The sequence below is a fragment of the Ovis canadensis genome, chromosome Y, assembly GCF_042477335.2.
Source record: "Ovis canadensis isolate MfBH-ARS-UI-01 breed Bighorn chromosome Y, ARS-UI_OviCan_v2, whole genome shotgun sequence".
NCBI lineage: Eukaryota > Metazoa > Chordata > Mammalia > Artiodactyla > Bovidae > Ovis > Ovis canadensis.
This window is the reverse complement of record NC_091271.1, coordinates 16,326,993-16,344,171: the sequence shown is the minus strand read 5'-3', so window position 1 is coordinate 16,344,171 and position 17,179 is coordinate 16,326,993. Positions and strand designations below refer to the sequence as shown.

At 49.8% G+C, this 17,179-nt stretch overlaps 4 pseudogenes; all 4 read left to right on the top strand.

Annotated features, from left to right (window-relative positions):
• Nucleotides 1-396, top strand: part of LOC138431529 (testis-specific Y-encoded protein 1-like) — a 296,852-nt pseudogene extending 296,456 nt beyond the window's left edge.
• The window catches only part of LOC138431446 (melanoma antigen preferentially expressed in tumors-like), a 621,360-nt pseudogene that overhangs the window by 337,663 nt on the left and 266,518 nt on the right, over nucleotides 1-17,179 (top strand).
• Nucleotides 3,890-7,619, top strand: LOC138431257 (testis-specific Y-encoded protein 1-like; annotated as a pseudogene).
• LOC138431255 (testis-specific Y-encoded protein 1-like) lies at nucleotides 10,345-11,393 on the top strand (annotated as a pseudogene).

Sequence of the window (17,179 nt, the reverse complement as noted above, 5' to 3'; positions counted from 1 at the left end):
AAGGGGATGGATGATCCACCTGCGGAATCCACCCCTGTGTTCCCTGTATTTCTGCAGGGTATAGGGCATGATATTCCACTCCACTCCACTGGTTCTTGGACTTTGAATGAGGAGCACCCAGCTGCAGGCTTGTCATCAGGAGCCTTAAATTTCTCAACTGGTTGTCAGGCCACAACTGCCCACAATTGAACAGGATTGCTGAGGTGGAGTTGCTTTGGGCCTGCATACTGTTGATGACTGATGTTGAAGTTCTTGGATGCTCACAAGAGTGTTTGGGCCTGGTCAGCCCTGGACTGACCTTGCTTGTGTTGCCAGCAGATCATTGGTGAAGACATGTGGGACAATCCTGTGACATATTACCTGAGGAAGGAAGGTTCTGCCATGAGCGTTAACTGACAGACACATATGGGGAGGGTGTCTGGAGGTGGGCCCTGAAGGGACAGCCCTGTAGTCCCAGGACACTGTCCTTTCCCAAATGGGGATGCTCAGGCTCTTGCAAGCTGGCTGCAGAGCCACACTTTGGGTCCTGCATGTAGCACACGACCTGCTGAGACTGGGGACTTTGGAACTCGGTCTGTCCGTGAGTGGAGCAAGTCTCCCTCAGTGCAATAATCCTAGGTGATACTACTAGAAAAGGGATGAATTAAGTATCTTTGTCAGAATCTTCTTTCCATGTGTCAAGCCATTTCCCAGCCTCCTGTTATTCAATGAGTTTAAGAATGCCTGTTCCTTACACTCCCGCCCCTTACCCTGGGAAAGCCTAGCATTGAAAGGGCGTCCTGGCCAGTGTCCCAGTGCACCTGTGTGCTGACCTTGGAATCTTCTGTGAATTTACACATCCACCAATTGGCGTCTCTCCACAACCACACCTGCTGCGCTGGAAGCTGCTTCAAGCTGCCTTCGGAAAACACAGAATTGCTCAGGGAGGAGGTGCACAGGGAGCTCCAAGGGCAGGATATGGTGCCTACTGACGCCATCTCCAACAGTGTTGGACACGGTGTCTTCAGCTACTGAAATACCTGTGTTCCCTGTACACGTTTGTGTCTCTGTATCAAGCCTGTAATTGTATACACATGTATGCTTGTTTTGCCTGTGTTTATGTGTGTATGTGTGCGTGTGTGTCTGGTCCAGGGGAAAAGCAGAGATGAAGGCAACAAGAGAGGAGATGCCAAGCAACCAGAAGAGGAGACACAAGGCATCACAAGTCTCAGCGTGGTTGCTCACTGTATCTCCGCCGTGACCCTATCCAGGATGGGAATGAGGAAAGGATGGCCCGTCATAACACAGGAACTTGGCTCCAGAAATCTGCAATTAGAGGAAATACGGAAACACGCTCACCATTTCTACCGTGTTGTAGTATGTGTTGGGACCAGGAAGAGTGGGTGCATGGTGTCTGGATTCACCCAGGGCAAATCAGGTGGTGTGGGGATTTAAAACCACCGCCTGTGGAGCCCACAGTCTGTGCGGACCTGAGCCGGCATGCGGAAATGGTGGACGCGGATACAGAGGACCTGGGATGGTTGAGGAGGCTAAGGTCTTGCTGAGAAGGAAGAGACCTGAAGGAGAAAGAGATACAGATTGCCTCCTGCACTGGAGACTTGTTCCCCACACATAAAAAGGAGACCCGGGAAGGTCCCGGACCAGTGCTGCCCAGGCTCAGCCCATCAGCCAGCACACTCTCTCCATGAGGGTGGCACACACTGGCACGATGCAACAGAAAATGCAAGACATGCTAAGGTAGGTTGTCCGTTCAAAACCACAGGCATCCTAAGAGAGACAAGATGTGAGCATGGCATGCCTCCAGGTGCTTCCAGTCTCCCTGGTAGTGCAGAAAGGCGAAGAAAGTGCAGGTTTTGGTGTACGTGTGTCCTCCTCTGCCGGGGTGTGCCTATGAGGGAGGGAACAGGGAGGAAGCAAGGATGGTGGGTTCATTGCATGTCCCAAGGTACTTCAGGAGAGTGGGAGACAGGGAAGCCACTGGGGGTAGTTCGGGGCCTGCTGGTTTTCAGGGTCTAGGGAAAGTCCTGCCAAATATACCCCATGGCTCATGCTGGAAGCCCTGATGTAAATTCCTTCTTTCATCTGGGCCCTGCCCATGGCTTTTGGGGCCTGAGGGGCAAAGGTCTGTGTCTGCACCTGAAGGAGGATTCTAGCAGTCTTGCTGGAGCCGGCTGTCTGGTGTTTTCATAGGGGATTTGCACCATTTGAAACTCAGGGGGAAGCTGAGTCCTGGGTGACCGTCTTCGATATCCCTGTGCCCAATGGAGGACTGGCTTCCTAGGCATGTGGGCTGTGTAGGTAAGCAGGGATTCCTGACTGTAAAGAGTCCTACCTGGGCCTAATGAGACCCACTGAAAGAGAGTATTTGCATTTAGCAAATCAGTGAGGGTGGGTGGAATCAAGCCCTCTTGTTTTTGAGATAGAAAAACTGTTATCTGCCCAAGGGAGGCTTGATCTGTGGGCCCAGTAAGGGCAGGTTTCCCAGGTCACCATCTGTTTGGGGATTCCGTGGGTCAGGGTAGTCATAAAGAGAAGGGACTACGTGTGGAAATGCCACCTTATCTTTATGGCCTCAGGTTGCACGCCTTGTATCAGAAGTGGCCCTCTATCTATGTGCACGTTCCTCACTACATTGTTATGTATTTATTTATTTTTAAAGCTTTATAACTTTTTATTGAAATACACATATAGAAAAGTACATAAATCATGAGTGTACAGTTCAATGGATACTCACAAACTAAACACATCCACGTAATTAGCATTCAAATCAAGAAACAGAACATCACTGGCAGCCCTGAAAACTCCCTTGTGTCTCTCCCAATCACCGCACTCCAAAGATAACTAGGATATCTGACTTTCAACACATAGATTAGTTTTATCTCTTTTGGACCTTTACATGAATGGAATCATACAGTATGCATCTCTGTGTCTAGCTTACAGTACTTAACATTATACTTAATGAGATGTATCTATGTTTTCCATGCAGCAATAGCTTGTTCGTTCTGGGGCTACAGTTCAAAATCTTTCTTAAATCTAAATCTTGGCAAATTCATCTTTAAGAAGTAGATTGGAGATGCCCAACTGGAGTTTTTATCATGTTCAATTTTCAGTTGGCTTTTCCTGTTTCAGTGAAGACAGTTTCTGCCTCTTTTTTTGGAGCACTATTTCACAAGTCCTGATGTAGAAAATGTTCTTGAGAGTCTGAATTTTCCTTCCCAAGAATCCTTTATATACTATCTAAATACTCTCCCTGGGACCATTACATTTTTCCAATGATAGAAGACTATTTTTGTTCCCTCTGAGTCATCTTTTTGGCAGTAGTGCCTTTCTTCTTGCTTTCGTAGAACAACGTCTAAGTGTCTTTCTGCCTTCTGCCATCATTTTGAAGTTTAGGGTCCAAACCCATCAGCAAAATTCCAATACCATGTCCAGCCAATGGACACACACTGGGTTGTAAACGATCTTCATCTAAGGGAAGAATTTGGTTTTTTTTCTTTTTAATTTTTATATTTTTTATTTATTTTACTTTACAATATTGTATTGGTTTTGCCAAACATAAACACGAATCCTCACAGCATTGGATCACACACAGGCCCAAGACAGTCCCTGGGGGCCCTTGGAGGCTCGGGCATCTCTTTGGACTTTTCCTGCTAAAGGGAGATAGCACTTGGAAGCACAGGTAGACAGGTGCACTTCGAAAGCTACACAGATATAAAGAACAAGGAGCCTCACTCAGAACGTTGTGGGCCCTAAGGGGTGGTAGGCTAGCAAAAGGGACACGAATTTGACCAGGAATGACCTAGATAGGTGCACACCAAGAAGACAGTTCTCCAAGTCAGCTGAGCCCAGACATCCTTGTTTTCTGGTCCCCTGAAGGATTGCACAGACAATGGATCAGAATAGCCTGACTGGTACTGGGAAGCTGTCCAAGGTGATGGGAGAATGCAAAATGCAGGTGCCTTGTCACTCAGCTGTCCAGGGCGAGCATTTCCAACCTGCCCAATTCTCTGCAGATCGGTCCCTGTCAGGAGCAAATGCCAAAATTTTGTAGCCTTTGAGGCTAAATCACAGAGTTAGAAGTGCAACCTGACATGATCGATGAGCATGTGAAAGAAAATAACCAGGACAAAGAAACTCGGGTGGTTACCAAAACTCAGGTTCCTGGAGAAGAAAGCTTGTACTTCTGCATATCTGCAAGTTTCCTGTCAGGGATATTAGTGTGTGCACACGCATGCGTGTGCATATGTGTGCACAAAATTTCCTGGCAGTACGCTTGTGAATATGAAGTGTCGGAACTGACCTAGCCAGGTGATGGAAGTTGGATAGCGAAAACATGAAAGCCATAGGGAAACGTACATACTCAGGCCATCAGAATCACTGGAGACACGGTACTAATGCCTGTTATCTCACTGAGTGAGCAGTTTCTAAGTGGAATCACAGTGTTGCACCCAGGAAGCCTGGCAGAAAGGAGAGGCAGGAAGAAATTGACTGGGGGCCACCAGTGAGAGTGCAGAGGATCCAAGACACAGAACAGGCTGCAATCCCAGATACAGAAGCCACAGCGGGTGACCCCACAGCCCTTTGGACATGCACCTACAAAGGCCTTTCCATCCTTCTCTAACACTGGACATTCTTTCCCTGACAGTACCATGAGCATGAGCAACACTTGCCATTTATGTGAGTCTCAGAAATGGACCAGCACATCAGCATAGGCACTTGCTACCTGTATAGTGTTCCAGTCTGAAACATCACTCTTTGTACTCTTTGCAGAAAGCATATATAGGGGGTCAGGACTATAGGATGGATGGCTTAGATTGATCCTGTTGCTGCTCCCAGCCCCACAGGATTGGGTAACTGGGCAGGCTGGTACGTGTTCTCAGATGGAGAACAGAACCACTTGAAAGGGCCTCGATAGGGTAAATGGGCAGACGTACATGTCTCCCACACCAGTGAGGCACAGAACTTAAAGGGAGTTATCCTTAGCGACTCACTGGAAGGAATTTGAACAAGGTTCAGGGAGCTTCCTCATGCCAGCAGAGCATGCCCCATTTCTCCCTCTGTGAAAAGTGTGGCCAAGCCACCTCAGGCCTGTGCAGGTTCATGTCTGTCCAGTGAGGGAGGGAGGGTTACCCGACCCCTTCTGCGGTTCAGTAGTGACTGCCCACTGTTGGCTTTAGAGATTGAGAAAGCACTGGATTGAGAAACCGGTGGACTAAAAATATCTGATCTCCCGTCGGTGCAGCTCACTCAGGAGGAGAAAGGCTTGCCTTCACTCCAAGGATAAGCTTCTCCTATAAGCGCTGGTGTTCATACAGTGGGAAATGGCAACAGCACCACTTAAAGAGATGGAGACACACAGACACCAGCCCTGGTACACACAAGGAAGGATTGCTCCAAGCAGTGCTATGCCAAAGCAGAGACAAAGAGACAAAGAGAGAGCTCTGTACCCTAAGGTCCTGCTGTCCCTGAACAACGGAGATCAACGTGGCAAACGGTGGGGTTTTTCCTTACTCCCCTAGCATCTGGCCAGCAACAGTCTGTCCTGGTGATGCTGTGCATGGCTGGGACGTTGCAGCCACCAGTGGCCACACCAGGCAAAGATGCCACCTTCTTCAGAGTGGAGGCAGGAGAGGACAGCAAGGTCCAGGTGGACGGAGTCATGGCAGGGATCAGACGGGTGTTCCAGCTGCTTGCAGAGGACATCATTGAGGATGTGGAGGTTGTGCCAGATGAGTAACAGCAACAGGGGTCCTCCCTGGAGCTGGAGGAGAAGACGGTGGAGGAGCAGTGCCAGGAAAGGCCTGGAGGCCCAAGTGAGCTCCTGGCACTAGATGTGATGCAGGCACTGGCGACCCTGTAAGTGGAACTTAGCTCTAAGCCTGAGAAAACCTGCAGGGCCTATGTTTGGTTCATGTGCAAGAGCCAGGAGAGGAGGAAGCGTGACTTGGCTCAGAAGAGTGCCATCATCCAGGGCATCCCTGGCTTCTGGGCCAACGTGGTATCCTTTCTGCTACTCGTTGTGGTCCAGTGCTCAGGAGGAGGCGGAGGTGCAGAGGCAGGAGCTGGAGGAGGGGTGGAGGCTAGGGGGCAGGATGGTGGACCCTGAAGGAAGTGTGGTACTGGGCAATTGGCAGGCTCCAAAGGCACAGCTGAGTAGAGCCCGGGCAGGGCCACACCTGTAAGTGTTGCAGCCATGACTCTGTGTGTCTACTTCAGGCCTGCATCTGAGGAGGAATAGCCTCTAAGTCAGAAATGACCAGAGACAGTACACCAGAGCAGCCTTAGCTGACGGTCATTGTTGTAAAGGTGAATGATTCCGAAAATAACTGAGATATGGGAGTCACACACACGCGTGCGTGCGCGCACACACACACATACACAAACCCACAGAACATATGTAGACATACAAGAGCCAACACCAACCCCTTTGTTTTCAGACACGGATTGTCACAACGACTGTTAAGTCCTACCATGTAAGCAGTGACATGCCAATACCCAGCATACACAGGTCTGGGAAATAATAGCTGTCGGAAACAGCCCCTGCTCGGGGAATGAAGACCACCTCAGATGCAGAACATCACCAGGAACACAGAGCCATGAGCTTGTCTGATGGTATGGCAGGGCCTGAGATCATCAGTAATGGCTGGCTAAGCAGATGTGCCCAGCATTGTTGAAGATGCCTGTTCCTGTGTCCTTCCACCCCAGACTAGGACTGATGCTCCTGGCTCTTCTTGGCCCAGCATGTGGCATAAATGGCTCCTTGACCTCAAGCAGATTATGAACCACCCTCAAGTTTCTGTCATGATCAGCGACCAAGATAAAGACTTTCTCATCTACATGATCGACTTGAATGTCAGTGAGGCAGACTGAGCACAGGTGGGTATGGGACTTGGTGGGGTGTGGGAGGATCATGTTATCCATGTTCCTACACTGCGAGTTTGGAGAGGCTTCATGGAAGCTGTTAATGCCTGCCTGGGAGGCAAGCTGAGGACCCTCGAAGCTTGCACCTTTTCCCTCCTCCCTATCCTAGCAGGTACAGGTGCAAGCCATCCACGGTCATGCAGCAAGCTAAAATTTTCCTTTCAGGACCACCCCTACTTCTTGAAAAGAGTGATCATAAAGGAGTATTACCTTGACATCACAGGTAAAACGTGAGTCCGAGAATGATGATTGTGGGTGTGCAGGGGTGAGGATGACCCACCTATGGGATCCACACCCATCTCCCCTCTCTTCCCGCAGGGTATAGGGCACATCGTTCCACTCCAGTCCGTTGGTTCTGGGACTCTGAACAGGGAGCACCAGCTGCAGGCTGGACACCAGGAGCCTTAACTTTCTCAACTGGTTGTCAGGCCACAACTGCCCAGAATCAAACAGGATTGCTGAGGTGGTATTGTTTTGGTCCTGCATACAGTTGATGAGTGTTGTTGGAGTTCTTGGCTGCTCGTGTGAGGGTTTGGATCTTGGTTAGCCCAGGGATGAGCTTGCTCAGCAGCAAAGTGTGTTGCCAGCAGATGATCAGCGAAGACGAGTGGGATGATCCCCTGAACGACTACCCCAGGAGAGAAGATTCTTCCATGACAGAAACATGTGTGGTGAAGGGATCTGGAGGTGGGCCATGAAGGGACAGCCCTGTACTAGCCGGGACACTGTCCTTTCCCTAATGGGGATACTCAGTCTCACGCAAGCTGGCTGCGGAGTCTGAATTTGGGCCATGCATGTAGCAAGTCGCCTGCTGAGACTGAGGGCTTGGGGATTCAGTCTGTCTGTGAGCGAAGCAAGTCCCCTTAAATCAGTTGTGGTTGCAGAGTGAGGGTGCTAGGTGATACTACTAGAGGCAGGGTGAATTAAGTTTCTTTGTCAGAATCATCCTTCCATGGGTCCTGCCATTCCCTGGCCTCCTGTTGCTCACTGAGTTTGAGATTGCCTGGGCCTTACACTCCCGCCCCTTACCCTGGGAAGGCCTGTCATTGCAAGGGCATCCTCTCCAGCATCGCAGTGCACCTGTGTGCTGACTTTGGGATCTTCTGTGGATTTCCACATCCGCCACACGGTGGCCCAGCACCACCACACATGCTGCATTGGAAGAGGCTTCAGGCTACCTTGGGAAAATATGGACGAGCTCGGGGAGAAGGTGGACAGGAAGCCACAAGGACAGGACATGGTGCCTACTGACTCCATCTCCGACATTGCAGTGACCAACCACCCTTAGACTGGGGACGCCTTGTGCTTCCTCTTATGGTTGCTGAGCACCTGCTCTCCTGTCGCCTTCATATCTACATCTTCCTTGGGCCAGACACATGTACACACACACACACACACACACACACACACAGAGCCGACACCAACACATGCGTGTATACAAATGCATGCTCAGCATGGGGACACAAACACAAACAGGGAACACAGGCTCCTGAAATACCTTTGTTTCCTGTTTGGGTTTGTGTCCCCATGCTGAGCATGTGTGTGTATACACACATGTGCTTGCGTCAGACGTGTTTGTGTGTGTGTGTGCGTGTGTGTGTGTGTGTGTCCCGCCTAGGGCAGACGCAGAGATGAAGACCAAATACAAAAACACGCTCACCATTTCTACCTTGCTATTGTGTTTGTTTAGACCGGAGAGGGATTACATGGTCTGAGGATTCACCCAGGACAAATCAGATGGGGTGGGTCTTTGAAACCACTGGCCGTAGAGCCCTCAGTCTGTGGGCACATGGGCCATTCTGTGGAAATGCGGACATGGCTAAGGCAGGACTGGAGTGGTGGGGAGGCTAAGGTCCTGCAGAGAAGGGCAGACCAAAGAAGAATGAGGCACTGATTGTCTGTTGCACTGGAGTCTTGTTCCACACATGTGAGGAACACCAGGAACGTCCTGGGCCTGTGCTGCCCAGGATCAACCCATCAGCCAGCACACTCTTTCCATGAGGTTGTGTGGTTTCAGTGATGGACCAGAACTACAGCATAAGCACCTGCTACCTGCAGTCTTCCAGTTTGAATCATCACTCTTTGTACTCTTTGAAGAACACATATATTGGGTTATCAGGACTATAGGACGGATGGCTTAGCTTGGTCCTCTTGCTGCTCCCAGCCCCACAGGCTTGGGTGATAGGGCAGGCTTGAATGTGTTCTCACATGGAGACCAGAACCACTTTGAAAAGGCCTCAATAGGGTAAATTGGCAGCCATGCATGTTTCGGGCACCAGTGTGTCATGGAACTTAATGGGGAGCTGTCCTTACCATCTCCCTGGCAGGTATTCAAATAATGTTCAGGGAGTTCCCTCAGGCCCCAGGCCATGCCCCATTTCTCCATCTGTGCAAAGTGTGGCCAAGCTACCTGAGGCCTTTGCAGCATTCATGTCTGTCCAGTGAGGGAGGCAGGGTCACACCGCACCTTCTGCAGTTCAGCAGTGACCGCGCACTGTTGACTTTCAAGTTTGAGAAAGCACTCTCTGAATGTGTGGACTAACAAAGTCTGATCTCCCACGGGTGCAACTCACTAAGGAGGAGCAGGGCTTGCCTTCTCATATAAACTTCTTGTATGAGCACTGGTGTCCAGAGAGTGGCAGACAGCAAGAGCACCACTTAGAGAGATGGAGACAAAGACACAGCCCTTGGTGCACACATTGAAGGATTGCCCAAAACAGTGCTATGCCAGAAGCAGAGATGAAGAGACACAGAGCCAGCTCGGTACCCTAAGGCTCTGGTGTCCCTGAACCGTGGAAATCAACTGTAGCCACCAGTGGGGTTTTTCCCTTCTCCCCTAGCATCCGGACAACAACAGGTTCTGTGTCCCATGGAGAAAAGTATCCAGCCCCGTGGAGCCCCTGTTTATTCTTTGGATACTCAGGGAGAGTTCTCAGGTATTGAGGGTCCAGAGGGACACAGAAGTGTGCTGTTCAGACTGTGAAGCAGGAACCCGTCGTTGGAATTTCCAGGGCCTGGTCAATGACAGCGCCTGGGGTATCAGCAGATGCAAAACCCATTACCTCCCTGGAGCGGTATATGCCATGTGGGTGCTCTGTAGCCCAGGAACTGTGGAAGATTCCCTACCTTTGAGAGGCGTGTCCATAAGGGTGCCGCCCACCACGCTCTAGGCCATTGTACTAGATTTGGGCCAGCAGCCTGTGCGTGGCTCACAGCCTAGCGATCTGCCTATTCTGCTGATTTCCCCAGGGCCTCTTCACCCCGTCCCGTGCTGTCTGCCACCCCTTTCTTCAGCCTCAGGCCACCGGACACACACCAGCCCCTGCTTCCCTACCATCCCCCTCACTCCCCGCCCCCAAAGAGCTAGTGGGTCCCACAGGATTACTGCAGCCTGAGCCACAATTGCACACCACTTGTGCTATTATGTCCCATCCCTTCGCATCTGCCCCAGCCTGGGGTCACGACCAGGGCCAAGAGGAGTGTGAAAGGCTGTCAGATAAATGGAGGAGCATCCTAGGACCCCAGACCTTCCTAGCTGTGAGCCCCGGTTTCAGGGCGCTGGGGTTGGTGGCCTGCCATCCTCAGGCTTTTTGAGGCTGGGACCTTGCAGCCACAAGTTGTCATGCCAGGCAAAGGAGCCACGTTATGCAGGGTGGAGGCGGTGGACGACGGTGAGCCCCTGGTTGACGGAGACGTGGTGAGGATTGGGTGGTTGTTCTAGCTGCTTGCAGACGATGTCATGGAGGAGGTGGAGGTTGTGGCAGATGAGGAGGAGCAATAGGGGTTCTCCCAGGAGCTGAGAAGACGGTGGAGGAGCAGGGCCAGGAAAGGCCCAGGAGCACTACTGAGCTTCCAGGGCAAGATGCGTTGCAGGCACTGGCTGCCCTGCTGGTGGAACTGAGTTCTGAGCATAAGAAAAACTGCAGGGCCTACTTCCAGTTCATGTGCAAGAACCATCAGAAGAGGAAGCCTGACTTGGCTTGGAGGATCGCCATCACCTGGGGCATCCCTTGCTTCTGGGCCATAGCTGTATCCTTTCTGCTTCTCTTTGAAGTCTGCTGCTCAGGAAGAGGAGGAGGCGCAGGAACCTTTTCCCTCGTCCCGATCCTGACAGGTGCTGTTGCGGAGCCATCCATCGTCCCACTGCAAGTTGATATTTTCCTTTCAGGAACCCCCCTACTTCTTGAAAACAGTGACCACTAAGTAGAATTACCTTGACATCACTTGTGAAACGTGGTTCCTGGGGTGATGAGTGTGGGTGTGCAAGGTTGTGGGATCCATACCCACCTCCCTTGTCTCTCTGTAGGGTATAGGGCATGTTGTTCATTCCTGTCCACTGGTTCTGGGACTGTGAACGGGGAGCATCCAGCTGCAGCGTGGACACCGGGAGCCTTAACTTTCTCGGCTGGTTGTCAGGTCACAACTGCTCAGAATCGAACAGGATTGCTGAGGTGTGGTTGCTTTGGGCCTGAACACAGTTAGCAATTCATTTTGGGATTCTTGGCTGCTGGCTCACCTTGCTCATATTGCCAGCAGATTGTTGGCCAAATGTGTGGGACGATCCCCTGAAGTAGTAACCTGGGCAGCAAGGTTCTTCCATGAGAGTAACTGACAGAAACATGTGTGGAGATGGGGTCTGAAGGTGGGCCCTGAAGGGACACTCGTGTGATACTACAGGGACACTGTCCTTTCCCAAATGGGGATGCTCAGACTCATGCAAGAGCCTGAATTTGGGTTGTGCATGTAGCAGGTGACCTCCTGAGACTGTCTATTTGGGGACTTGGTGTGTCTGTGAGTGAAGCAAGTCTCCATCAGATCAGCTGTGGTGGCAGCACCAGAATCCAGGTGATACTACTAGAGGCAGTGTGTATTAAGTATCTTTGTCAGAATCATCCTTTGTGGGTCCTTTCATCCCCTGGCCTCCTGCTGCTCACTGAATTTGAGATTGCCTGGGCACTTCTCTCCCGCCCCTTACCCAGGGAAGGCCTAACATTGAAAAGGTGTCCTCTCCAGGTTCCCAGTGCACCTGTGTGCTGACTTTGGGATCTTCTGTGAATTTCCACATTCACCACTCAGTGTCTCACAACCACCAAACATGCTGCGCTGGAAGCGGCTTCAGGCTGCCTTGGGAACATATGGAAGAGTTCGTGGAGAAGGTGAACAGGGAGCCCAAAGGGCAGGAAATGGTGCCTACTGTCGCCACCTCCGACATTGCTGGCCTCGGTCATCTTCACCTCCTGAAACACCTATGCTCGTTGTTTGCATTTGTGTCCCTAGCTGAGCATGTGTGTGTATACACACGTGTGCTTATTTATGCTGGCTGTGATTGTGTGTGTGTGTGTATGTGTGTGTGTATGTGTGTCCGGCCCAGGGCAGAGGCAGAGATAAAGGCGGCAGGAGAGGAGGTGCTGAGCAACCAGAAGAGGAGTCATGAGGCGACCAGTCTGAAGGTGGTTTGTCGCCTTATCTCTGCATTGACCCTGCCCAGGATGGGAACGAGGAAAGGATGGCCAGTGATAATTCCAGACTGTGGCTCCAGATATCTGCAATTAGACCAGATACAAAACACGCTCATCAGTTCTACCATGTTGTTGTGTGTGCTTGGATCAGGAAGAGGGTTTCATGGTCTAAGGATTCACACAGAGCAAATCAGGTGGGGTGGGGCTTTGAAACCACTGCCTGTGGAGCCCTCAGTGTGTGGGGCCATGGGCTGGCCTCTGGAAATGATGGGTGTGGCTATGGCAAGACCTGGGATGGTGAGGCTAAGGTCCTGCCGAGATGGGCAGAGAGCTGAAGGAGAAAGAGTCACAGATTGCCTGCTGCACTGGAGACTTGTTCCACACACATGTGAAAAGGAAAACTGGGAAGGTCCTGGGCCAGTGCTGCCCCTGATCAGCCCAGCAGCCAGCACACGCCCTCCCTGAGGGTGGCACACACTGGCACGATATGACACAAAACATGAGATGTGCTAAAGTATGCTGTATCTGCCAAACCACAGGCATCCTAGGAGAGACATGGTCTGTAAGCATGGCATGCCTCCAGGCACTTCCAGCCTGCCTCCCTGGCAGTGCCCAAAGGTGAGGAAAGCGCAAGTGGGTTTACCTGTGTGACCCTATGCCGGGATATGCCTGTGAGGGAGGGAACAGAGAAAAGACAAGGGCGGTGGGTAAACTGCATGTCCCAAGGGACCTCAGGAGAGTGGGAAGACAGAGAAGTCCCTGGGGCAGTTCAGGGCCTGCTGGTTTTCAGGGTCCAGACTCTTGGCAGTAGCTGTCCTGCCAAAGATACCCCATGGTCAGTGCTGAAAGTTCTGACATGAATTCCTTCTTTTCTTTGGGGTCTTGCCCCTGGCTTTGGGGGCCTGAAGGGCAAAGGTGTACATCTGCACCTGAAGGAGGATTCTGGTAGTCTTGCTGGAGCAGATCTCTGATTGTGTTGTAGGGGATCTGCACCCAGGTGACACTCAGAGGGATGCTGCCTTCCAGGTGACCGTTTTGGATGTCCCTGGGCCCAATCGGGCACTGGCTTCCTTGGCACGGGTGCTGTGTAGGGAAGCAGGGATGCGTGACTGTAGGGAGTCCTACCTGGGCCTAATGAGAGCAACTGAAAGAGAGCCTTGGCATTTAGCAAATCACTGAGGCATGGGTGGTTCAAGCCCTCTTGGTCCATTTGAGATAGTAACGCTGCTTTCTGTCCAACGGAGGCATTAGCTCTGGGCCCAGAAACTGCAGGTTTCCCAGGGCATCATCTGTTGGGGGACTCCATGTGCATGGGTAGTGTTAAACAGAAAGGAAGACATGTAGGGATGCCATCTTACTTTTATGGTCTCCGGTTCCACTCTTGGTATCGGAAGAGACCCTGTACCCATGTGTACCTTCTTCACAACCTTAGATCAGAACCAGGCCTGTCACAGTCTCTGGGAGCTTTTGGAAGCTCAGGTGTTTCTGGCCTTTTCCTGCTACATGGAGATAGCACATGGGGGCACAGGTAGATGGTGCACAAAGAACGCTACACAGATAGGAAGAACAGGGGGCCTCATTCAGAATGCTGGGGGCTGTAACAAGTGGTAGGCTAGCAAGAGGCACACAACATTGACACAGAATGACCTAGATAGGTGCACACCAAGAAAGCAGTTCTTCAAGTCAGCTGAGCTCAGAGGTCCTTGTTTTCTGGTCCCCTGAAAGAATGCACAGGCAATGGATCAGGCCAACATGACTGGTACTGTGAAGCTGTCCAAGGTGATGGGAGAATGCAGAAAGCAGGCACATGTTATACAGCTGTTCATGGCAAGAACTTCCAATGCTGCCCGCTGCTCTGCAGGCCAGTCCCTGTCGACAGCAAATGCCAATGTTTTGGCACCTTTGAGGATAAGGCACAGAGATAGAAGTGTAACATGACATAATCGATGAGCAAGTGAAAAAACAAGGACAAAGAAATGTGGATGCTTACCAAAATTACATGTTCCTGAAAAAGAAAGCTTGTACTTCGGCATATGGACAAGTTTCCTCTCAGCGATGTTACTGTGTACACGCATATATTTGTGCACATGTGCGCATAGACATTTGAGTGCTTACCAAAATTAATGTTCCTGGAAAAGAAAGCTTGTACTTTGGAATATGGACAAGTTTCCTCTCAGGGAAGCTACTGAGTATACGTGCATGTTTGTGCACATGTGCGTGTAGAAATTTGAGTGCTTACCACAATTTATGTTCCTGGAAAAGAAAGCTTGTACTTCTGCGTATGGACAGGTTTTCTCTCAGGGATGTTACTGTGTACACGTATGTTTTGGCACATTTGCGTGTAGAAATCCCTGCCAGTTCGATTGTGAGTATGAGCTATTGCAACTGACCTAGCCAGGTGATAGAAGTTGGACAGCGAAAACATGAAGTTCTTAGGGAATGGTACATAGTCTCTGGCCAGCAGAAGCACTGAAGCCAGGGAATCGCTCCCCATTATCTCACTGAGCAAACACGTTCTAAGTGGAATCACAGTCGTGCACCTAGGATGCTTGGCAGAAAGAAGAGGCAGGAGAAAAGAGCCTGGGGTGTAGACGAAAGTCCACTACACCTTCAGTTTATGAAAGGTAGAAAATGTACCTAATGAGCTGGGAGGACAAACTGTACTTAATTGAGTTATCTAAGAGGATTTCCATCCAAACAGCCAAAAGTGCTTCCTGGTTTCTTCTTGCTGCCTGTAGTAAAACATGAAGGGAATTTTTTTAAAAATGTTTAAGATAGATTATTAAAACAGGAGACAAAATTTGCTGATTTGGGAATTTTCCAGTCTTTTAAGATGATGGAAGATGTTAAAATTAATGACTCTCAAGCAAGATCATATCCAGGGCATTGAGATTAGCTGGTCTAAATATAACATTTTACACCACCGATAGGCCAGTTCTTCTTCATATTATTTTTTATAAACAAAGGTGTTCTAAAGATGAGTGTGACTGTAAAATTCTTTGTTAAGCCTCTGAAAGCTGGAAGGGGATGCCTTATGGCATTATTTAGTCAGGCCAATACCCTCCAAAGACTTCAGGGGTGTCACTCAGAGATCCTTTCAGTCACACAATAAGACTTCTACCAAGGTTCAGGGTGTTATCCCTCAGCTATCTCAGCAGAAAACCAAGACAGAGTAAGCCTTATTATGAAGACATGTGTGATTGTGGCTTTGGAGTGGGGTGCTTTGCCATGAACACCAGTAAGAGTATCAGGAGACACACCAAGGTTTTAAGATAACATATTTAAGTTCAGCTCGGACTGAAAGGACCAGCAATAGTACAAAATAGGAGCTCTGGGCTTCTACCTTCTACAAGCAGGAAGCAGGCTAGGGAGACTGTTTCATGTAACCATATACTAGCCACCTTTCATGCAATGGCATCATGTCAGCGGGTAGAATGAAAAAATCAGAGACTGAAGCCTAGAATGTTTCCAGGCATTAAATACTAATCAAAGGACTGCTCACAAGAACCCATGGGATTTCAGAACTGCTACTATTGACTCCCATCTCCCCTCCCCGTCTGGAACAGGAGTGTCTATGAAGGTTATCTATGCCTGAACCACCACTGTATGTTGGCTGTGGAAGGGAGAAGATTAACACATCTCTTTTGTTCACACATCCTCAGGTCTAGAGGAACTACACTTGTATAATTTGAACTGATGTGTTGGAGACTTGAGAGGCTCTTGGACTGCAAGGAGATCAAAAACCAGTCAATCCTAAAGTAAATCTCTCCTGCATATTCATTCGAAGGACTGATGCTGAACCTGAAGCTCCAATACTTGGGCTATGTGATGTAAATAACTGTCTCATTAAGACCGTGATGCGGAAAAAAATGAAGGTAGGAGAAGGGGGCAGCAGAGGATGGGATTGTTGGATAGCATCATCGACTCAATGGACTTGAGTTTGAGCAAGCACCTGGAGGTGATGGACAGGGAAGCCTGCAGTGCTACAGTCCATGGGGTCGCAAAGAATACGACACACCTTGCAACAGAACACTTCAGATACAGTACACGTGGATCCTGATCCATAGCTGGACCTGACTTAGATGACAAGGTCCTGAACTTCAAGTTAATCCTAGATAAATTGTTTAAAAGCATTGGCAGGAAAATGCGTTTTGCACATACACGCGTGCAAACAATTTGTGGCCATGTGTGTACCACTTGGTTTTAAATTATGTCCATGGTTCCTTCCTTCTCCCTTTCACATGTGTGGTGGACTTAGTGGCTCACTTCTCATATTAGAATATTGTGTAAATGAACAATGAAGCTTCTGAGACTAGGTCATAAAAGGCACTGCAGCCTCCTTGCTCATCCTCTTGGATCACTCACTCTAGAAGCCAGCTTAGTCATATCTCGAGAACACTCATGTAGCCCTTTAGAGAGGCCCATGTGAAAGAACTGAGGCTTTCTCCCAACAGCCAGCAAGCAAATTGGTTTCAACAGCTATGTGAGTAAGCCATCTTGGAAGGAAGTCCACCAGCACATGTCAAGGCTTCAGAGGATGGCAATCTCATGAGACACTGAGCCACAACATTCAGCTGAATTACTCCTGGATTCCCAACTTTCAGCAGCAGTATGGAATAATATTGTTTTAAGCTGCTAGTTTTGGCTAATTAGTTATCCAGCAGTAGTTCAGTAATGCACTGCCAACTTTGGGCAATGTCTTTATTCAGGGCTGCCTGTCCATCTAGTCCAATCTAATCCAGAATCTGCTACTTCAGTTTAGAAAACATAGCCCACCCTTGATCTGACCACCCTCAGTA